General features: G+C 45.2%; 1 protein-coding gene across 1 annotated transcript in view; it reads right to left on the bottom strand.

Moving 5' to 3' along the window:
- tai (basic helix-loop-helix family member taiman) overlaps nt 1-25,464 on the bottom strand; it is a 316,899-nt gene that overhangs the window by 151,828 nt on the left and 139,607 nt on the right. The window lies entirely within an intron of this gene.

Genomic DNA, 25,464 nt, shown 5'->3' on the forward strand with positions numbered 1-25,464 from the left:
TAAATAGTAAGAGGCCCGATCAAGAGCCTAGATTGTTGATATTAATAATATGTCGAGCGACCACACCAGGGCGGTTTTCCTCAATGGACCTTGGTCGAATCTCAAGAAAATAATGCTTTCAACTGATAGAATCATAATTATATGAGATTTCGACTTGGTTGACTTTCATTGAAATAGTTTTCCTGCACACACTATGGCACACAGTGGTCAACAAGGAAACATAATAAAATATTGAATCTCGTAAAAAATTCCTAAATGCATAAAAAACATTTTCTATGCACAATTGCTACTTTTCGCCGAGTCACTTGTCGAAATTTGATTTCCGAGTGGCAAGCTAGAAATGGCAAGGCAGTCTCCCCCTCTCGTTTCCCTTGGACAATTGAACCCTCACCTCCAACCAGTCACTACACTTCGCCACCACTCGAGAAAACGCTGAAAATAGTAGCTGGAAAACCCAGCCCGTTCCCAACCGCTCATACCCTCGCACAGCCGTCAGTCAACATTAGAAATATTATATCTTACGGGAGCTTATCTCTTCAGGCTTTATAAATACATACTCCAAGCAAAAACCTAAGTGGCTAAGTAAAGCAGAACAAAATATGCCAGTCAAGTATTTATCTGCGAAGCATAACGTTGTGCGTAGTATTTTTTCCGTGTCCCCACACGAAAATGGCGTGAGGGACACGACAGTGAGTAGCACATATTATTTTTTCATCGAGGACTCATGATTTCGTCGCCAATCATGACGAGAATTCATCATCACTGGATTTGTGAGGATGGAAAATATCACGTCGTAACTTATCAGCAGAAATGGATGCATATCACAGAATTTCGTCGTCATGACATTTCCACATCCCATAGCAACCTAATAACAATCGCATTGGACGTTTTCGGTGCGGATTACACTTGATTGGACATTAAAAGATTACATCGACATGAATTTCCAAATTCCATACAATCCAACTCAATAAATTCGACTTATGATCGGGGAATTAGCTTCACCGGATCACTGTGTGGTGGTAACCAATGCGTCTCCTGACTAGCAATAAAAATAATCGCCATCAAATAAAACCGATAAAAAACATGAGTGATACTCAGACGCGAAAGAAAAATCACAGCTCGGTGACAAAACAAGTCAACCAATCACGCTCCAAAAAAAAATGAAACCGTTACGATCCCGAAAAAACTAAAACGTCCCAGTCCTGGCGACTGAGGCACGTGCTCTAAAGACCGATTCACGTTCAATTAAGGGCATAACTACGTAAGAACTGAACTTAAAAGCCGTAACGTACCCAGAAATGGGTGTGTCGTTCACACTGACGTAAGTGTAAGAACTTCAGGCACTCAGAGCTGATGATTTATCTTTTCTAAATACACCAACATGAAATTACTGTGTATATAACGGCTCAGGAGGAAGGGGGGTCAGTTGTAGAAACAACTGAAATCCTAATAGTGGAATTGACAATTTTTGCGCAAACACGAATGTCGACGAGTTGGTGGGGATATCTATAATTGCTTGTATACCAATTGAATTAACTTAATCAACGCAAAATAATGGTCTTTTTCCCTAACGAGTTACATTAACCTCGCGTCCCACGCTGAACAACTCGCTCGTTTATATTACAGCATTGCATGTTTTATTCACTCGTGACACTGGAATGCCAACCATGATAGTACGTGATTGGAATACTTAAGAAACCAACTACTCCTCGCACGTGATTATGTAATTGAACGAGCTGGATTTAAGAAGATGAGCACGGGTCATCTTTCCCTTAAAACGTCTTAAGTTCTCCTCCAGGCGAAATAAGAACGGTTCCGTTCTCACCAATTCCCTTTATTCCAAATTTCTCAAGTTCTTACATCCATTGCGAACAGGCCTCAAGAGAGATAAAGACGCCATGCTTATGAACGCTCCAGGGTACGAGATGACCTCAACCGTGGGAGAAACTAAAAATGCCAACACAGATACCAACTCCCGCGAGGGAGAGCGATGCTGCGTGGAGAAGCGAATGCATCCCAGCTGAGCAAGAGATGAGAAGTTTCCAAACTCTCGTCCTCGACGACCGAACAGATTTTCATGTCCCGCCACCAAAACACGGTAAATTACAATGCCCCGCAGCACGTGGTGGCAAAGGCAGGAGGAGAGGAGCAGGAGGTTTCCGAGGAGACCGAGGGGAGTGAGGGGGGAGGCGGAGAGAGAGAGAGTCCAACAGACACGTCTACAACCCCTCCCCCCCGCAGCCACTCCTCTCTCCCACGGAGAGGGGAATAAAGGGTAAGGGGGATGAAAGGAGAGAGAGAGAGAGGGGGTGTGGGTTAGGCGAGAGAAGAGTCAGCTGCCATGCGAAGGGTACCCCGTCCCGCAATCGATCCGCGGTCTCCCAGAACACGCGCAGGTCAGGGTCAACGACATCTGGCGTCCTCCGCCACCAATCAAGCCGTGCGCGGGAAAAGGAGCGACACTCACTCGCGCGGGACGCGATCCCTTTCTTCGAAAAAAGGAGTCGCGCCATTGGACGAGCCCCTGCTCCCTCCAGCACCACCCTCCAACACGCGTGGAACATGCTACGAGCCCTGGCACTGGTTGCGGTGGAAGGTTTGAAGGAAGGGAGGGAGAGGGGTTTCAGTACATCGGCATCCGTCCAAAAACGCTGCATTATCAACCTACCGCTTTAAAAATTATATAACGGGTGGCACGCGGTCGAAGACTCGGGCTGCACACCAACTGCAGTGGCGCAGCGGAGTCGATCCGGAGGGTGAGGGGTGGGGTAGAGAAGGGGGGTAGAACCGCCCCCGGAGAGTGCGTCCTTTCTCCACCACCTAGTTTTTTTTTACTTCGTTTTTTTCCCCGAAGGTTTTGTGATTCGAAAAGAAAAGGCATTTTTCCTCCCTCTCTTTTGTGTCTTTCGTGAGTGACAGTGAGGGTTAGGGGGGGGGGGACGAAGAGGGAGTGGGAATAAAAGAAGTGAAAGAGGGAACCGGGGGTGGAGGGGCGAGAGAGGGAAGTAAACTGACGTGCTCCGCACCTTTAAGCTGCCACTGCCGTGCATATTCGCTCGATACGAAACGTCCTTTCCCCCGACCAAGGTTCGATGACCTCCGGTAACCTTACCCGACACTTTAACTTGCAGAGTAATTAAAATTATAAAGCAACAATCAAACGAGATGACTGGGGCATTTTACCTATTCCCATTCGACGACGCGCTCTTGCGGTCGAAGTTTTTGACACACCTGCCCATCCTCCCACCACAACAAATCCCCTCCCTATCCCCCCTTCTGAACAGCAACACCGCGTTAATTTTGAACTGATTGAAAAATACAAATGCTACCGAGCAAGCAAAGAGCAAAAACAAAATCGACACGAAGTAAACACAACAATAGACTTATTCTTCAACGTTAATTAGGCAGACTCGAAAATCTGCGAGTCCTGCGAAGTAGGAAATGAACTCATGACGGGTCAAGGGTCAACAGCATCAAGCATGCTGTAAAAAGGCAGAGCCAACCCGATAAACAGCTGTCGAAATGAGCGATCTAGTATTTATGGGATTGGATACGGAGCTAAATGGGAACGGAATGACTTCCCGTGAAGTAAACCGACGACATTCATTCCAGGAGAACGTTCCAGAGAGCCTGTGCGACGCACGATTATGTGGAACAATAATAATTCGATACGCCGTGCGAAAGACCGATTTTGGTTGCGTCAACAAAGAGATTGGAAGCCGCCAACAGCTCTCAAACAAACGACGCGAACGCCGCGTCGTCGGAACGCGACGGAAGCGCCCGAATAACGCCAACACTATCGCGAAAATCGCGGGAAACTCATCGTGAAACGCGCGAAATTACGCTGATTTAATCGACGCTGAGCGGGGAAGTCCGGCAGTAGCGATAATTACGATGAACCGAACTGATTAATGACATAGACCTCCCCCTACACCCACCCCACCCCCACCAAAAAAAAAGGAACGAACTAAAACACAAGCTAACGGTAATAATGAAATTTTCCGATTTTGGGCGATGCCTTTCGACAAAAAATATATATAACCGAGGACGCAATTTAAAAAAAATTGCTAAGCAAATTATTTCCCTTATTGTTACACAAAATTCCGTGATGCGAACGAATTTCAAAACGGGCCAATTTTGTCGAGGTTTTAAATAACTGTCAGCAAAATTGTAGGGCTAAACTGAACAAAAAAAATTAAAAAAAGCATATATATAGTAAGGGCCGTGTAAATAATCGAAAATGGAGTTTCCTGCAATTACCGTATAATGTAATCACCGATGAAATCTGAAACCAATGAGTTCAAAAAAAACCAACATTCTAATTTGTTTTCACTCGATGCGTAGTTATTCCACTCTCCGAATTCAGATGGAATTGATTTAATAACCAAAGGGTGCAATTGAAACCAATCGGATAAAATGATGAATGGAAAATGCACGTTGATCATGATTACGCACATTTATATACAAACCAATCAAGGTTTCGTCCTCCCCTAGCCTAATGTATTTAATTAAATTTCTCAATTTATCATTCAACTGAATTCGCCAATAATTGAAAAGGATGTAATATATTTAACTGGATTAAAATCACTCGAATGCCGGGAGGAAGAAATTGTACGTATATTACAATAAAAGAAACTCGCGTGTGATATCTTAGTGACAGATCCATCGGCCACCGACCGGAGGACCCCGGGATCGAACCCTGGCGACCCTGGACGCCCGTTTAAACACACAAGATGTGCGACTGACTTGTCGGATGCCATATCTTCCTGGAAAACCGAAGGAAGAACAGGAAATGGAACTGGCGCCCCTATATATGCACACCTCCACCCAAACCTTTAAAAAACAAATTTTATGGTTGGATATGATATACTGTATATGGATGGACTCCAATTACTGTAAAAAAGGAAATAATGCCAACTGTCCTCCAAAGTGATTCGACGAAATCTCCTTTTACGATGTGAAAATATGAACAGTCGATCTTGAAAACCACAAGTCTCGTGTGGTTATTTTTTTGCGCGTGTACGGAGAGAAGTGTATGGTACATGGATGGCCAAGGATTAAAGATGTGGTTTTCCACACGTATTCATCCTCCCGTCTACAGATCTCGCTTCCCAGTCTGCGCACTTGAATGAGACGCTTCGCAGATGGGTCGCGTCGCAGCTGTTCCGAAGCGTCGAGACTCCACAACATCCTGCGGGTTGTCTCCCAACTTCTCTACGGATTCAAGTTTCCAGTCGCACACAACGTCGTCCACCTCCCGCGCGCTCAATGGATGACAATCGTAATGAAATGGATGACAAAGAGAGGCGAAAAGCGTGCGCGACGCCATGTTCGACCTACCGTCTCTCATTATTTTACATTGATACACACATGAAATTACTCCACTTGACAGATTATAGTGGGATATTCATGAATTTACAGCATGGAAGACTAATAATTTGAACGGCAGAGAGGTACAACCTCAACAATATCGATATCCCTTTAGGATAAATTTGACGTCACGTGCTGATCTGACCGTACTCTGTGCAATAAAGAGCATTTCAACTCTTTCACAAGAATAGCGATTCATCGAGAACGCCGTCACATCCTCAGCATTGTCAAGTATAAAAACCAGGTTATTATTTGAATAACACACCATGGTGTACTCTGTCTCGGTACACTGACTGCGTTCCCATATTCGACAGCTTTTTACAGTATTCAAAGCGCGACCTTCGCGGCACTTTCAAAAAGACTGCTCACCAAACAAACTTCGGGCAAAACAACTGAAGCGAAGAGAGCGCGTCTCCCGTCAATCCTCCAGGACCACGGCGCCAAAGGACTCGCTCGCGACGAGGCCGCCTCCCCTGAGGAAAAAGGACTTTCCCCCCCCTCATAAACGGGAGGGCGGGACTCGGGACGGGCGGAGGCCCAGCAGCCACACCCTCTCTGACACATCTCCCGCTTAGAGGTCCAGGGGTGAGTTGTGGGGCGAGTGGAGTGGGAAAGAAGGGAGTGGAAGATTCCGGGACACGGGGAGGGTCCCTGTAGCAGGGAGGGGAGGGAGACTACCGAAGAGACAACACGTCACTCTGCATTCCGCTTAGGGGGGAGTAAACAATTGACACGGAGGGGTGTGTTGGGGGATGGGCAGACAGTTGAGGTCCTCTTAATAATCCCCGTGGTAGCTGAAGGATGGGTGGAAATCCTTAATGAGATGACAATCTTTTCGGGGAGGGATAGACTGGGGGTAAATTCTTCTCCAATCCGTAAGATATTCTGTTCCTGGACTAATTCCTATGAAAGCATAGTCAAGCACAGATGAACAATACTTTACCACTGGTTCACAGTAAATTACAATAGAAGAACGCAGATTTATTACCAAGAAAACCTCGCCTTCCTCAGAATTTAGGAACTAGCAACCTACACTGTTAATTTGCGATTATTTACAAGCCACGGAACTTATTACTACGAGAGCTCAGCCCTCACCGACCAAAACCAAAACCTCGGTTGGTTTACTTTTCCAAGGGGCGATTCCGGGCATTTTCCAGCTGGAACTTCGATTACGTAGAAAATTATTTCCATACTTAATCGATGGTCTTCATCTCGATTCCAGACTGATTGGGGGAGAAACTTCGACCATTTTAATGAAAGGCGGAAGAAATATGCCCAGCCACGTGAGGTTACGTGCGATCCCTCACCTCGGTCGCATGAGGGGAGTGGGAGAAGATGTGATTTTGGAACCAATTTACATGATTCCCATTTGGTGATGAACAAGTGGGTGGGTGTACCTCCAGAGACTTAGGGTTTCAGGCACACATCTTATGTCTCCCTTCCTCGAAGGGTGAGGTTAACTACTATGATACCTATGCATTAGGAATTATTTCAATCAGTGTCACACACATTGACACCCCTGGTCCGACAATTCACGCAGGATGGACTTCTCTTCAAGGCCGACATATGCGTCTGTTACCACTCGAATGAACCACAAAGAGTTCCCATCAACTCGCATATATTCCAAAATGAAAACCGCGCCTCATTTTTCTCTTGTCCGCAACGATGACGAAAACAGACAAATTTTAAAAGAAGCGCCCACTATGTTTCTCTGTCACAAGTTTGTTTACTCACGCCCTTCGCATGGAACGCCAATCGCCAGTCACGCGAGGGTTACGACGGCTGAAAGCCAAGAACGCCTACCTCGGACAGATCAGATGATGGTGACTGATACGTAGTACGTATAAGGACATGCTTCAACATTCGCCAGGCCAGCAAGGTTTGAAAAGCATTTCGATTCACCCAGGTGGCTCCTGAGAGGACAGGGTGATTTTTTGGAACAGGCATCAGCGTGGAGAGATTATGCTTACACACCTTTTGTTCCCCGCTCGCCCGGAAGTCGCAGCTGAAAATGCGACCTTCAAGTGTGGCGAAACGATTACGTATACACGTATCATCGGGCGTTCTCAAAATGCCTACTGAACCATGCCATTGTATGATACGCAAGATCGAAATTCGACGAACAACGAGTGGAGAACGACTGCACCGGTATTTTTTTATGTGCGGGCTTTGAAAATAAAATACACTTCCGAGTCGACAATTGCATTTCCTCCTGCTTTCCCTCATTTCGGGGTGGGGGTGGCGAACACACGAGAGAGCGGCGGCACCCTCTTGAACTCTTTTTATTCCGTGAGGGTCGAGACACGTCCGACTCGGGAACTCGCGCGGTTTCATCGGAGCAAGCCTTCCCGAGTCCGATGCACTTATTAGCCGTATCACTCCGCGCGTCGTGACCACGCAAACAAATACGCTCGGAGGGAGTCGAGGAAAAAAATATCCGCGACACCACACAAAATAGGACCTGGCTTCCGTACGAATAAATACGATAACGATTCCCTGGATAATTTCCTTTGTTTTTTTTTAATGTCCCGAACACAGTTTTAGTGTCATGTCATCCTTTCCACGTGACGGACTCGCGCATTTCACATTTCATTCGCGAACGAGCTCCTGTTTCCTCGCCGTGTCATTTTAACTGGAAAATTGCTTCTGACACGGCCTCCAGGGCTGCAGACTCCCGGATTTTGTGCGGTGTGTGTGGCCCTTCGCCTCCGCTAACGTGTGCTCGTACTGATGGATATTTGAGAGAATGCCGGGCTACGGGAAAAAGGGGTAATTTCGACATTTTGGAACGAAATCATTCCTTGGACGCCCTTGCTTAGCTCGCAACCCTTATTGGCGGGGAGGTCTACCGTATTGATGATACGACACCTGGCGGGAGAAAAACAAACGTCTGCCCCCCTTCCTTTACAAACGCGGCGATAACGCAACTTAAAATTAAATCTTGATCGATGAAATAAAAATAAAATTATTTTTTCAGATTAATTATTTGAACTTGGCATTCGCTCCCGTGCGACGAGACTAGTGGAGAGAAGGGCAATGCATACCGAGGCGATGCTACGTACACATTACTTACAATTACGTCAGACTTCAGCGGGATACACAAATTAGAAGAATATGCGGGTCGTCCTTAAATAAGCTGGTTCGATAGGAAAATGTGATGAAACAGTCAGAGAGAGAGAGGTGTCACTTTGCCTCAGTTACGCCACATTTGGAATACGCGGCAAGTATCTGAAGTACTATATATTATCTGGGGCCCACGGGAGGAAATATTAATTTAAGAATTAAATAATATTACTAGAAAATCCGCTAGGCTTGATAAAAATTGCTAAGAGAACGTAGCAAGCGTACGGGTATGCTGAAGGAATTAAGACGGGGGAACTTCTTGATTCTCGAGGATATCAACAAGATTTACCAATTAAAGAAGAAAAGTACAGGGTATAAGAGCTAACTAACGACACAGAGGGAATTAATATGGCAACAATTTATATTGGTAAATTCGACTACCGGGATGAACAAATAGAGATAGACTGATGGCTGATGCCCTGACAGCCCCCGCTACACGCCCTTGTGACAGCTAGCGAGGCAATGAATAAAATCAAGATTTGAAGTGATTAACGGAAAAACTAATATAAACCATTAATTATTCCGGAAATTCTGCCATCCTTACATTAAAGTGGCTGCCTTATCGCCCCATTCCTACCCAAACATATTAAATAATTTAGTGGTGACTCTACCAACTTTTTTCCGACCGAATGACCACCCTGTAAAGTATGCGACTATGCGACTCCTGTCTACGCCTTCCCATTCCGAGGACCCACACGTACACGACAGAACCCTCCTCAACCTACAACCACACCCATTCTTACCCCCTTTCACCACGGCAGCTTGGGCGGAACAAACAATTTTACGCCACCGTCCACCTCGCCTTCGCGCTATGTCGGATTCGCCGTGACGTCGGCGAAGCGCACTTGCAAGTGGAAGTAGGTGTGGGGGAGGCACTTGGGGAGGGGGAGGAGCCCAGCGTCCCACTCGGAACGTGGCGACGAGAGAGCATCCGGGGTTGGAAGAGAGGAAGCGACGCAACAAAAAAATAAAACGAACACACAAAAAAAAAGGCGTCAGCAGCTGTGAATGAACGATTCCCATTGAAACGGACACCGCGAAGTGGAGGGAGTGAGGGAGGGCGGACGGGCGGATAACGATACACCGAACCCCGCGACACCCCAGGGACACCACCCGCCACGAGCAGAGGGGGATGAGGATTCTTCAAACATGAAAAATATTCGCCGACATCGCGATGAATGCACGACCCAGCACGGCTCTTCATCACACGAGCTCACTGGTAAGCACGGCCGAGAGACATTTTGTGACGTCGATGTTAACACACTTAGAAATTGAAATTATTTAACTTTTTGTTTACCTAATCACGTGAAAAGAGCTCTTTGATTCACGAGCAGATCAGACAAGATTTAAAAGACAGTTAGGAAGGTACAGGACACCTAATGAGTTTTGTCACAAAAACGATGGAAGTGTTATGGCACCAAATTATACATATGCTAAATTCGAAAAAAGGGATTTATCCCGGTTGCATCCATAGCAATAATAGCAAGGCTCTGCCAAAACAAATAAACTAGACGGCGTGTTTTAGGAGGGGAATCTTCTACACACACACACACGAACACTTCTACAATTCATCCAGTTTCGGGAGGAAACGGCATGAAGCATATTGGAGAGCGAGTTAACTTTTTTCAACGTTTCGGTTTGACTATATCGGCAAATGGCAACCAACTTTTAGAGCCAGGATAATTCGTGCAACGCTACCAACAGTTTTTTTCCGAAAAACCTAGTACCGCATAAAACTACTACATTCATGAAAGCACATGAAACACTAGTCCATAAAATAATAATGCGATATTTCCTTACTTCATTAAGACTTCTAATACTCGTGCCCAGGAAAATTGCAGTCGTAACTTTGAATTCAATTATTAAACCCACTGCAATTTAATTCTAATGAGTTACATGGTGAAATCATACATTGCGGAATACACGGCTGGCAGGAATTTTATTGCAGCGCACATGTAGTTTCCCCTCTTTCGCAAACCAGAGAACCCAAAACAACGCGCATCCGAGTTGTTCCTCAATTATAACCACTGCATTGCCACGCATATTATGTAATTCAACAAAAGCTCGATTCAAATATTATCTCGAGGAGCGATGGGCATTCAAATTCAGAATTTTACGAGAGGTTTACGACTCGTTCAAGAGAAAGATCGCCTATATTACGTCCTTTCGCGACGGTCGTAAGTTTGCGAAATGAATATTTAGATGAAAATTCACACGAAAAAAAAATTGGCGATGCAACCGGCCTCCTGGGAGGGGGGGAAATTACGCGCGCGGCCATTAAGTATTAAGACCCCCAAAATAACTCCCGCGGGAAGGGGGGATGGTTAGGAGAAGGGGGTTAAGGGAGCGGGGTTTGAAACAATCGCAAGGAATACCATTCCCCAGGCGACAATGCCAAAAAATACCAACCTCTCCCCATCATCCCAAATCTCCCCCAACCCTCCTCTCGCGCGGGCGGAAATGCTGCAGACAACGAATGCGTTAGGGCATGGCGGAGTGGAGGATACTCGCCGCCGAAATAAATGAAATGGCCCCGTAAAACGTCGTCTGCGCGATTATTATGCATCAGCGCCGAGCAGACTTCCCCGCTGCATCAAAAAGACTCCACCCTCGGAACCGGCTAATTGATCCGACGATGAAAAACATAGGCATCCCCAGCCGCCGTAATTAACCCTGGATTACCGAATTATTAAAATACATAAAAAAACAACGAAAGCCGCAGTTAACGCGCATAACGTGGAGGGACGAAGCTCTTGCGGAAGAGTAAACAAAATGACGACGAGGAGCTAACTACATGCGACTAAATGACGACCACCCACGGCCCATCCGAACCAGGGGAATGGATACGAGGAAATTTCATGCTACCCAGCGAAAATTCATTCTCACCGTCACGTGACGCGGAAATGCATGCTAAACGACACCTGATGCCTAATTAATGAGCGTTACAATCATGACCGTAACAAAATACGATGACGCGACAATTATATTAACAATCAAATTGGTCGACCGATCAGAGAGCAAGCAGACAGGGACAGCGTTTGTGTGAACATTGCAAGCATTTAAAAAAAGCAGTGATGTCATGCAAAGAGTCCCCCGAGGGATACACACGTTATTTGCACTTAACACGCACCATCGAAATCATCAAAACAAATTTATTTAAGCTTTCACCGTTCTATTTATTTTTTCAACAGACGACAATTAAATTACCAGAAAAGCAATCGCGGATGCCCATCAACGGGCATTTTTTCTTTTAAATGATGACCCCCCCCCGCCCCCAGTTAAACCAATCAAGAGATAGTCAATGGAGTTGGCGAGTCCATAGTTCGTATCGAACATGACACACGCGTCATATGATTGGCTCAGCCAAGGTAGTGATAACGCGCTCTGTTTGTGTCGAACGCACGACATAAGCTGCGGAAGAATTTCCGGCGAATTAACCACTATTTAATCCGCCAGTGTCTCGCAAAACCGATTGGAGATTAAACGAAGCGGATTTTGCGATCGAGGATGTTCACATTTCGGGACTTGGGACGTTCGCGTTCCGGAAACTGGATGATTATTTCGCAAGACCGAGTCGGCGACACACGTATATATATGCACACAGTTCGGATGGTGAGAATCCCCCCTCCCTTTCCCCACTTCTCGGGCAACCAAAAGGTCTCGGGCATAAGACATAAAGGGAAGTCCCACAAGGGCATTATCCATGACACCAGCAATTACCGCCGGCTGAAAACCAGTTAAGTTACTGAGGAGGGGACTCAGAAGGATGAGTAGAAGAAGAACGAACCTCAAGAAACCGTACTGCCTCTCGGTTTTACGCGACACGAAATGGACGCGAGAGAATTTCCACGGATACACGCAAGCAGCGGGGGGGGGGGAGGGTGGAGGGCGGCTGGACCAGTGGCTAAGAGGAGAGAGGGGACTTGCAGCGAGCGATCAGAATGTGGAGAAGTTAGGGCGGCGAGAGGGTTCGATATTTTGGGAAAGGTCCCGGATCCCGTGCTAAGTACGTGATCGGATCATGTTTTGGAGACATTTTCATGACGAGGATCCGATGGGCAAGACTTCCAAAAGATGTTCTCAAGCTGCATTGACGATTTCGGTTATACCATGCGAGTGCAAACACCGGGCCTTGCTGAACTCCATCGTTGTTAGTAACTTGCCCCCATTTGACGTGGCATTTGAACAATTCTCTCTTTCACACAATGTTACGAGTGAACTTCCCGCATGCTCATGCCTTCGTGCTCGCCATATTTTCAATTCAATAACCCCAAGCGCTACGCCCAGAGCTTCAAACGTTCTTTCACCCATGTACATCTCCGAAATACGCCGCAACCCGCCCCCGTCGAGGGTGTAGGGCAGGGGGTGTTAGGGCACGAACCATTTATTGGAAAATATTAGTTTTCAACATGCATGCATTATTTCCCTTCACTTAATCTAATGCTTTGATCCAATAATATTTTCAGTAAGTCTCAATCGGACGCAGCATAAAAAGAATGGAATTAATGAGAGAGAGAGAATGTCTATCTCTCAATACATATGCTATCTCACGCATTCAATGCAAAAGGGTAAAGAACACGAGTTGGTCAACCTCGAAAACACCGCACAACAACAGAACAGCGGCAGTCAATATCCTTCCACTACCCTCTCCCCAACATCAACCGTCCCTAAACACGTTTCCAGGCACGTCAGACTAGAACGACCCCATAAATTACGTAACAACCAAAGGAAGGAAGGAGAGATGGGTGCTGTGCGCGTCATTAAGCAGAGGATATACTCTTGACGGTCGTGCGGGGTTGCTTTTCTCAGCGAAAAAAAAACATTGTGAGCCATTTAACAGTTTCAAGTCATGGCTAAGTGCTAAGAATGTTTCCGATCACGTGACGCAATGGTATCGGAGGAAAAAATATATATTCTTGAGAGATTTCCCACAATAACGGAATCGCGTTTGCAGACCCGATTCACACGTTATTCGGGATATTACGTATTTAGATACTCGCTAGAAAAACATGCGAAAATATCCAAAGAATTCTTCTTCAATCATTCACGTCATCTGTGGTATCAAATGCGGAATTCCTAATGCCGCCGTTAGATCTACGAAACTAGCAGAGTAACGACAACTATTTTTAATTACAAGATCGCCCAAGGCTAGCTAATAATGCAGAGTTTAAATTACATATAAGAACATCATTTTAATGCTGGCTAATTTTCTCACGCTCTTACGGTCTAATAATTGAAAACCAGATTGTGCAGAATATACATATACACCTCGCTCTCGACATACTCTACCCGAGGATGAAATAATACATTGGAACGCGCTGCACGAAATAAATGGCTGTGGAAAATTACAATTTTACTTTATATTTTTTTCAAAAAATGGCTAATTTCCAAAAATTTAAAGCCCGCCACTTAACACGGATTTCTAGGGTAAGCTTTCAACACGTATGGAGTGGAACACATTCGCGAATAGCACCTGGGAGCCAAGATGTTGTTAATTTGCGCAATTTACTTAACCACTTTCCCATTCCCTCCACCCCTAGCCACTTCTCTACGTTCCGGGCTGCATGTTAAAAAATAATCCTACCCTGCAAGAGTCTCTCTTCCTTCACCGGACGTGTCGTCCTGATACGGCAAGGGGAGACAAAGGTCTTTCAGGCCTTTCCCATTCCGGCAAGGGAATTGAAATGGGTCCATAACGCGTGCAGGGCAAAACAAGACCTTTACGGTGAGAAATGAACAAGAAGACACACGGGTGCTCGTTCTTGCGCTCCGAAGTCGACCACCTCTTACGGAGCTAGCGCGCGCGCGAGCGCTGACGTCTTTTGAACACTTCCCCCTCTCCCTCTCTTACAACCCCCTAACCCCTCTTTTCAAAATCTCTCCCCTCCTTATGCCACCCCCCCCCCACACACACACACACATTTCTTGGGCGCAAAAGCTGAGCAAGGAGTTTCCGCATCAACCACCCCGACGCGTTTCCCATTTCAACGATCGTCCAAAGTCATAAAGCGGAAAGAACTTATTCCACCGAATCGCGCGCGGCTTTGAACGCCTTGCCACTCATTAGGAAAGACGCGAAATTAAGAGATGGAGAGAGGGGGGCGGGGATGAAATGGAATGGGCACTTCCGTCATGGCGGTGCGACGACAGGGGGATTAGCTGGGGTCCATGAGACCTGTCGTGGAGATTGCCGACAAATTCGACCCAAACGTCTTACAAAGGCCGAGAGTACGCGACATCCAAATTGTCATGAAATTCCGTTGTGCACGAAATTCGATTGAGATCAGGCCTGGACCATATTGGAAAGGATCGACTTTAATGTCAAATGCTTGTAGAGAATTTAATCCACATGATCGGGCCGCAATTCTTCTTCTTATATTCATACTAATTTCACCATATTCGCTCGCGTTTTCAACGAAGATATTAATTTATTTCAATGAAGATAGACATTGCCACATTAATAACGAAACCTTCAAGAAGACGGTCTTCAAACACTAGGACTTAATTAGCTGGGGACCATTACAATACCGCCGCCGCCAACATGGGTTTCTTCCGACCTTTATTCCTATGGTGTCATTTTCCCCTTACTTTCGTTAGCTTTGAGTCTCAACTATTAGCAAACGGAAGACTGAAATTGGAGGTACATCATAGTAAAAAGCTGGTGCATGTACGCAGGGCGATCGTGAAAAACGTATTACTCAGGGAAGGCTTCGTACACTCCGCGGGGATACGACCTTAGTCCAAACTCCAAAGCAGCGCGCGCCCACACAGCAATTAATAAATAAGGGGAAAAAATAAAAATCGCGTCCATAATACCTGATGCAATGAATGGCTGAGTGATCTTTCTCGCAAACCAAGCGAGCCTTCTTTCCGAGATATCCCGCCTCCTTCCCCGAGGCATAATAAAATCACCCAACCGTGGGGCAGCGTTCGAGACAGCGCTGATTAGCAGCTGACACGGCCAAACGAACCAAACCCGTATAGTCGTCATCTTTATACGTGTATACACGAATACGAATATTCACTTCACTCCCGGAATCGGGTTTGATAGGGATATAACAATTTTCCACTAACATTCCATAGACGAGAACTCATTCGCGACATGTCAACAAGGACAAAAAAAATTATTTACCTCCTCCAGCTCGATTCAAGCTTAAGTTAACCTTTGTTTTAAGTCACCTCTCAATTTTCGTATCGCTCTATAGCTAACTTCGCACCACGAATCGTTGTATTTTAGTCCACTCAGATTTGAATTCTATCAGCTCACGTTAATAAGCATTTAAAATTTGATTAAATTCATGACGGAAAGATTTTTCTTTTTCGGGGAATGCAAAACAGGCTGACGTCATTACCACGTGATTCAAGATAACAACAAAGATTCAGAGATTCGCAATTCGAGAGATTAATCATTAACTTGGGTTGGAAGCAATTTAACCAACACGGCTACGGCTTTCTCTCCTATCGCTCTGACATCACACCATAGTGGTATTTCATTCACGTTCCCCCATCGTGCTTACTAAATTCAAGACGCAGGGATGATTTTTTTTCTACGTAATTTTAATAACACCTGCACCCATGCGTTGGGCCTTGGATGAGTTAGCACACAACACCCGAGACTCGAAAAACATAATTCATTTCCCGAAGAGCTCAAAAATTGAATTAATCGCGTGCGAACGTATCTAGGAACCGTATCCGCACATTTGCATTGCCAACACAACGAGGAATAACTTTAACAATTTTCAGGCAGCCATAGACTCTCCCAGCAGAGCAGTTTAACCGGAGGAGGAGTCATTCAGGACGAATGCGCGCCACCAAAGCCACTCGTGGATGGTCTGAACGGAAGGATTAATGGTGCGGCGCTTTAACTTGGCCATGCACGTGAGCAAATGAAAAATGGACCACAGTTAAGTGCGTCGGGGATCCATCACGCCAGACAATTTTTAACATTTATTTCCGGATCGACCGGTCGGATACGTATGTAGGATTCCAAGGCTGCCAGTGCCGCCGCCGCTGCCCCACCCCCCCTTGCCCTCCGTCTTCAGAGAACCCGCGATAAGGCACGGTGGCTGGGCACTGGCGATGAGTAACGACAATGGAACGCAAAGGCCTTGGAGTGACATGCACCAGTGCACCCTTTGCACCTCTCCCCAGAGGAGAAATGACCAATGGGAGTGGGGTGGGGGGTACAAAGAGGGGATATGAAGCCGGCATCCGCAGGCTGTAGCTCAGGCGGACGTAGGACACAGACATGGACGGGAAATCGGGAATGGCGCTGCGACGTGGCCAAGGTCTGAGGACTCCATGCCCGCGAATTAAAAAGGCTAATTACCCGAATCAATGCTCATTTAAGTTATTAGACGGAACCAAATTGTCAATGTTTACTAATATTTTGGCAATATTTTCAGAAATTCGCACAACAGTTCAATTGTACTGTTCATTGTACATTACAATGGCAAATAGTTGACAATTACAATAAGGTGGCAACAACATTGCCTAAAATTTCAACAACACGACAGTGACATTGCCTGGTAATTCTAAAATATAATCGCCAATATTTGCACATTACGGAGGCAACATTTCCTCATAATGTTCACAAAATACATTGCCATAATTACTGGGCCCTTGTACGACAAGGTGGACATATTTTCTGATATTGGTACAACTCAGAGATCATTTTCGATCATATTTGTTAATAATGGCACGACTGTCATGCAATATTGGCTGCTATTTCAACAACACAACGGGAATGTTTACACATTCTAAATTAATTTTTGTTTCAACATCGTTTTAGAACAGAAACAATATTTGTCCTGTAACGAAAACTCGAGGAATTCAACCAAAGAACAAATGACTTTGGGGGCCTCATAAAAAAAAGGTATTCTTCGGGACGAATACTCGAGGCAGTTCAAACAATGAAGAATATCGTTCTACTTCTTGGTATGAGAAGATCGCTGCCTTCCAAGTACCGGACGGAAGTAGTCGATGAACGCCTGACAAAACGAACGGCATAAGAAAAAACCACCGACGTCGCTTCCCAATGATATGCATTCGACCCGCACCTTTCACGTGGTTTACGACACGATAATAAAAGCAATTTACAAAATAAAACATATTTATATTGACGATTGAACGACGTTTGTCATAAGCAATCTGCTTTGTGTCAAAATATTGAGATTGTCAAGGTCCGCGGCGGTCAAATTTCGGCAATTTGGACAAACTGAGACAGTATTGACGAAAGAAGTCTTAGGCCTCTCGATGAAGGATCAATTAGCGAAAGGGCTGCGAAGAGCGAGAACTGCAGACACACAGCGACTCTTTAGCATCTAGCAAAAACCCTAGTATTTGAAAATCAGTCAGATCACGGACCTCCACCACCGATACGTTTCGAATGACGAGGCGTCCAGGGTTGTCAAATCTCGTCGACCGCGTGGTCTTGAGTTAGGTCAGCGGAGCAAATCAGCGCTTAAGGTCGTACCACATTGGATGTGAGAACTTAAGTACGTAAGAACTTCAGCCATTCAGAACATTGGTTTCCCTTTTCCAAGCTCGCCAATAGGAAAAATGAGTCTAATACCGGCTCCGGGAGGCCAGGTGTAAAAAACAACTGAAGTCGTAACTGCGGTAAGATGAAAATTCATGCGTAAACGTGGATGCCGACATAAAGAGTTCCACCATTGCTCCTTTCTTAATGTTTTTATTCCGATTATCGCTAAGAAACGGCTTTTCCCTCACGAGTGTCAATTAATTAACTTCACCTCCAATGTTGAGCAACTCGCGTGTTTACAACAGTATTGTATGTTTTATTTACTCGTGGCGCTGGAGTGTCAGCCATGATCGTTCGCGATTGGATAACTTGCGAAATCTTTCTCGCCCTTGATTGGGTAACAGAGTGATTCAGACTAAAAAGATGAGAATGGGACGCATCACTCGCGTTACGTGATGCTACGTTCTTCAGACTTGCGTAAAACTAACGGTTCCGTCCTCAACCCACATCCATTTCTTCCTTCAAAATTTCTCGAGTTAACAACGTTCAACGAGAACCGGCCTTTTTAAGGGAGAAATGCCACGACGAAGACGACAACAACGTACCACTCGATACATATCGATCGATAGGTTCCCTGAAGGAGACCCGAAAAACCCGTTTTATCGCCTTCAAAATTTCTTGAGCCGACAGCCAGGATTTTTCTTTCGGGCCAACTTTATGGCGCGGCTATATATAGACACAATGGCAGCGGGTCGATAAATGCAAGCGCGGCGGGGGAAAGTGCACAGGAAGGGAGGAAAAGAAAAAGAGATCGAAAGTCGCAACTCGACTTGTGCCGCCGCGGTACCCAAACACAGAGCCACCACCACCTCAACGTCAGGGAGCAGCAAACTCGTCCTAGGTCACCTTGACAGCCTCCCGTCCTCCGCGAGACGATTTTCGATTTGATAACGCCGAGGAGAAACCAAAAGGCGTCCATGTTACGCGTCTTCGGGGCAACGGATCACTTAATGGAGCGGTTGGGAGGTGGGGGGGGGGGGTGAGTGGGAGGAGAGGGAGAAAAAAAAAGAAACGCACTTCGCGCGCGTCTCGCAGGAAATAAATCATCGCCGCCGCCGAAGTCGACTGGCTCCGATTCTTGAGCTCTTTGAGGACCCCATAACCCGTAATAAACGCGAAATTTTCCTCGATCCAAGAGGAATGCTGTTAATCTTCGGGGGAAACGAATTCGCGATCACGGTTGCCCGGAATGGCCATTACAGGCCTGCCACTCGTTTTTAAGTAGGTCAATTTTGGGTACATTAGCGACCTCATCACTTTTTAAAAAAAAAGGGACCATCAACTCGGGACCAAGTTTTTAAGGATCATAAAAGGCCAAAATTTTCCAAAAAAAAGACATGCGCCGAATGGCATTTTGTCCAGTAATTTTGAACATTCCGTATCGCTTTTCTTGAAAAGGTGAACGTGTCGGTTGGTGAGAAATGAATCCCATCACAAGTGCTGTCTTGAAGATGGCAAGGGCGAGGTCAAAGAGTAGCAACTCTCAAAATGAAAATAACTCATACGTACACTTAGTGCTATCATGAAATATAGAAATATTCGGTGCTTTTTTTAATTAAAAATAATGAAACGCATAATAATAGCCAAAGCGAAAAATCGTAAGAAGTTTGTCGCACACTGATAGGGGTTGACGCAAAGAAAAACAGGATTTGGGAAAAGTGAGGAAGAAAAGAAAACCCTGTCCGCTTAACTGGTGATGATGATACACGAACATGTGTGAAAACTCAGACATGGGACATCAAGTTCCTTGGAAAGGACAATGGCATGTTCCAAGGGCATTGGGAATTAGATAACTGCCTCCTCCATCAGCACCACGATTAGAAATACGAGTGTGTATGTATGTATGTATACATGTATGTATGTGTATATATATATATACATACACGAGGGTCATCCGGAAAGTAGTACCCGTTCGTGCCGCATGAAGTGCTGACGACGCGAGTAGCCGCTGGACGAGGTCAGATAGCTTCAGTGGCTTGTCTGCCTTCTCTGAGCCAAGTTGCGTGACGCTAGCATTGCCTGTGTTGTTTCTGTGATTGTTTACAATGTTTAAAAAAATTGAGAACGCCGCCAGTTGTGAAGTGAGGGCAGTGATTAAATTCCTCAATGCAAGAAACGTTCGCCCATGTGATATTCATCGCCAATTAAAGGAGGTGTATGGAGACAATGTAATGGACGAGTCGTCTGTTCGGCGGTGGTGTCGCAACTTCAACATGGGGAGGGGGAACACACACGACGATGAGCGTTCGGAGAGACCGTCTGTCATTACAGACCAACTGGTGAGCTCAGTTGACGAATTCGTGAGGAACGATCGGCGCGTCACAATTGATGACATCTGTGAGCATTTTCCCAATGTTTCTCGAACAATTGTTCATGAAATTGTTAAACACCATCTGCATTATGCAAAAATTTGTGCAAGATGGGTCCCTCGCGTATCTCAATGAGCTGGCGGCGAAGGACTATGCAGCAGGAATACAGAAACTTGTCACACGTTATGACAAATGCCTTAATTTGCTTGGAGATTATGTTGAGAAGTAGTTTAAAGTATCCTCTTTCAAATAAAATTTTTTATGTTTGTTAATATTTACTTTTGTGTCTTTATTTCACGAACGGGTACTACTTTCCGGATGACCCTCGTGTGTGTGTGTGTGTGTGTGTATATATATATATATATATATATATACACACACACACACACATAAAAACACATATGTATACATGTACACCTGTATAAAACACTAAATCGTGACCAACAGTGAGGAAAGCAGGGCACATTGAAATGGGGAGGTTATCGCGGGCGACGACAACGTCTTCACGCTTAGCGTCGCAATTCGCGATTTTAGGGGAATCATTGCAAAAGCGAGATCTTTTGAGGGTTGTAAAACCTAGAGGCAAAGGGATGAGCGCACTTTGCACGGAGACTTTTCAGAGAGATGGATGCTGGGGAGAACGGATAAAAAATTTGGACTGACAGAGGAAAACGAAGGAAGAAATTTTAAATATGGTGAACTAAGAAGAGAAGAATTGACTGCTTGGGGAAATCCGAAAAAGCCGAGGACAGTGGATATATTGAAATTCAGTGGCATGTTTAATGAGAAAATTTCCGTTAGGCTCCGTTAAAAACCATAACTAAGTGGAACATCTTAATTGATTGATTTAGGGACTAGGGCAAGAAAATAAGGAGTCAGAAATGAGAACTAGTGGCCCCCCAATATTCCAAATGATATTTGAGTCTGGTTCTCTGTCAAAATAATTATACGTAGCCAAAATTTAGGACAGAAATACCTCTGAATGACCGGTATTCCGAATGTCGACTAACATAATTATACTCGATAAATCACTAAAATCGACAGTCAAAGCAGTGCACACGACTGGATTCTTGGGGAGGGGATGGGGCGTCTCAAAATCATTGCATTCAAGCGAGCAAATCGCACGGCGCAGTGAGTCAAGTTGTGATTTACGAGCGAAGCGATAATGATATTCATCGCGTCAAAACCTCTCACCGTTTCATTACACCGCTCGACAAAATAAATTTCATTTAAAATATGCATAAAAGCAAATTATGAAAGAGTCTCAATGAGAAAACGTTTTAAAATTCTTTAAGAACTGAAATTAAGTGCCAACTCGAAACGATCTGGATAGTCATGGACATATTTACATGCAACAGCACTTGCACTAAAAGGAACACTATGGAAATCGTGTCTCGGTCAATCATTTTGAAGTTTATACGTAATAGTAAACGAAAGGATCTTTGCCGAAGGCCAAAAGTTCAGAACATTTGCGTAGTATATCTGTAGGCTTGAAAATAAACCATCTGACACTTACGAGGGTAAGGTGGAAAGTCCTCAGCCTGATAATGGAAGACCGCGATTTTCAGTTAAAAATAATGTTTTCTTCTATATGATCTCCCTTTACTTCGACACACTTGGTCCATCGTTTCTTTAACATCAGTATTCCTAATTTCAAGAAACTGCTGGAGATGCCCCGCGAGTGAGAGTCTGGAATGCTGAGGAAATATCCACCTATGGCCCTCTCAAATACTTCATTGGACGCGAAGCGCTTCCCAGAAACAAATTTCTTCAAGTTTGGGAACAGATGGAAGTCTAATGGTGCTAAATCAGGAGAATAGGGGGAATGGCCGAGAAAATCGTACCCCATATCCCGTAGTGTTGCCAACCGCCAACGCACCTTCGTGAGCAGTTGCGTTGTCCTGGTGAAAGATGATTCTTTTTCTTCTTCAAGCCAGGCCTCTACTCGCGAATGTTGGAATCCAGCAGGTCAAGAAGGTTGGATTAATATTCGCATGTAATTTTTCTGCCTTTTTCAAAGTAATCAATTAACAGGGTCCCTTTCGCATCCCAAAACACACTGGCCATGACATTTCCATAAGATGCGATCGACTTCGCTTTCTTTGGCACTCTTATGTAACCGCACCTGCGTGTACATCTATGACACGGTTATAAATTAAAGGAAAATCCTTACCGAATAGTTTTCCCAGTTTTATTTCAAAAAATTGCAAGCACTTTAAATGCGAGGAGGAGATGAAATCTTGAACGAATGGTCCACCAAAATTGCCAAAAGTCTGTTTGCGTGAAATCCGTTAATCAAAAGGACTTTCAAAGCAAAAGGCGACGTAGGGAATAGAACAATTAAGCCCCAACCTTGAGCAAATTAGGGTGTGATGAACTAACTCGCCTTTTCTCACCGGGAACTTGATCGGCTAGACAAAACAGCGCGAATCACAAAAGACGTCGACTCGCGGATTTTGGTCGCGAAGGGTAAGGAGGGAGAGAAGAAAATTGAAATTTCGCCAAGCTGCACCGATCCCAATCGCGTGAGTCCGTTTGGATTGCCTCCTTACTCTTCGCATTTACCCTCGCGGACGTGTTTTGGGAGGTATTAAGCGTTTGATTCACACAACTACACCTCCCATTAGGAGCGAGCAGATGAAACAAATAAACACACACACATCCTATACACGTGTTATCTTCAGGTATGGGAGGAAGAGGAGGAACCATGAGAGAGAGAGAGAGGGACTCGCAAACATCGAAACCAAGTGGCCAGGATTCGACGTAACCCATCTGAACTTCCGTGTTTGATCCGCAAACACACCTCGAAACAATTTTGAGCAGCTGATTGGAATAAAACAAGTCCCATCTCTCACGTCTCCCATGGCACCGAATCGTCGAAATTTTGAGGTTGACTTAGCTCGGTGACCGATTGAATTAACGACGACGGGCCCTGACGAGTTCAATTATTCAATCGCCAAACCGTGCGGTAAACTTCCATATCCCTCGATGCCTCGGGATATTTTACAAGAGAAAATGGAACGACATAACCTTAGACGTCACATTTTAAACGGAAACGACTTCATCGAGTCATTTTTCAATCAAACCAAAACGGATTTATTTCCAAGGGGAAAAGAATGAATAAAATCAACGTCCAAATGGAAATTTCGGGGTAAACAACACGAGGAAAGGTATTTTTTATTTTCGATGAATTCGGAGAATCAAGCTGAAAGGTTTATTTCGAGGGAGCGTTCCCTCAAATGAAGATCCAAACAGGGGAGCGAGGTAAATTGCTCGGATAGAATTTCGCGGAGAAATTCGAAGAGTGACGTTCAAAGGGTTTACTCTATCAAGGATATAAAACCCATAGTTTTCATTCTGCGCGATATGACTTCATACTCGCGCGATGTTAGCGCAAAAAAAAGGCAGAGAAGGGATTTTCTCCTGAAATTGCACACACACAATTAAAAAGTGATGAGCGGTGATTTAAATTTGAAATAACGGACGTTGGGAGCAACAGAAAACGACCAACTTGATTCGAAATTTGTCCACAAATTGAGATGGAAATAAATAGTTTTACTATTTAAACGTTAATCTAAATTACATGACGCCGATGAAAAATCTGCTGATTCCAAAAATTATTATTTCCGCTTAAACGAGCACGTCCAGGAGTGGTAACCCATATTTATCGCGTTTTGACCTCCACTAACGAAGTTGATGTTTGAATTACATCGCCCAAAACAAATAAACAGAGCTTTGCTAACTACAACAAAATAAACTTTCAAATCCATTCGATATGCGAAGATTCGAAACAACCAACAATGCAATCCCCGCCATGTTAAGCACTGACTAGCATTGGATTTTAATATATGTAGATGAAATTCCTCATAGTCATCACCAGCTTTGCGGACGAATTATGCCTGGTATTATACATTCGATCGAAATCACACCCCAGCCATCCCGGATGAAGCAAGGAAGCACGAGGCATGGCTGAGATCTGCGCCCATATATACGCACGCTGAGGCTTCTACCATACTCGGAACCGAAGAACAAGGAATCCAGGTAGCATTACGGGTCGTGCCATTGAAGGGGTACCACCCCACATTGGGTGCATCAGCATCTACACAATGCCCCGCAAAGCCGATTGCGGAGAGCAAGGATAACGCCCCCGCAGAGCCTTCGAAGAGGAACGAAGTGACGTCACACACACCAGACGACGCAGCCGCGGAGTTTATTCGAATGCGACGGCACGAGCGGACGGTCGACGCGTCCAAATGCGACTTCCCCACCTCCCCCACACAAATCCTCCCGAGAGAACGCCCGGCGTTCTTCTTTTTCTCTCTCTCGTGCGACGAATCGAAAATGACGGCCGCGTCGAGGGATGGGCACGGCATCTTTTTGCCGCGCCGGCGCTCACTTTTGGATCCATCCGGCGGTCGCACGCGGGGATAGGGACGCGAAACCAGATAGTGGCCGAAGGGGAAAAATATACCTTCTCGCCTCGTATAGGCGTGCTGCGCAAAACCGGCACCAGAGAACGCTTCCCTCCGTGACGCAGTGAACAACTGACTGAACGAGAGAAGGTAACGGAATAGCTTGGCGGTGTGAGGATTCGATTTTAGTTTTGCTTAAGTGGCCTGAGGCGTGTGCGGTCATCATTTTAGATACCTATGCCTCATTATGGAGTCGTCATTTAACCAACACCAGCTATTATACTAAAAAAAAACTTCGGAAGAAATTATTTTTGGAGTGCATTTTGTATGGACTCGAAACTTGTTCATTGAGGCAGCAGGAGGATAGCCGTAGATTGGTAGTCTTTTGGCGCGTGGTCGTGGAGAAGAGGAAAAACAATAAATTGCCGCATAGGAAAACAAACGATAAAGTTCTTGGCATGGAGGGGGAATAGAGGATGTCGTGGGAAATCATTCGAAGGCTGGATAAGTGGACGCAGGAGATACTAAGAGGGGATGGGATGCTGAAGACGGTAATGGAGGGGAGAATGCTGGGTAAGCAAAGCAGAGGGGGGAAGAGAATAGCCATTTTGAATGGCATCATGGGAAAGTATGCACAACTAAAGAACTAATTACTGTAATATGTAGTATGGGAGATATTTTGTGCCAAGTGAATTCGGGCTTAGGA

The sequence above is a fragment of the Hetaerina americana genome, unplaced genomic scaffold (genome assembly GCF_022747635.1).
Source record: "Hetaerina americana unplaced genomic scaffold, ioHetAmer1.1.p SCAF_9, whole genome shotgun sequence".
Lineage (NCBI taxonomy): Eukaryota > Metazoa > Arthropoda > Insecta > Odonata > Calopterygidae > Hetaerina > Hetaerina americana.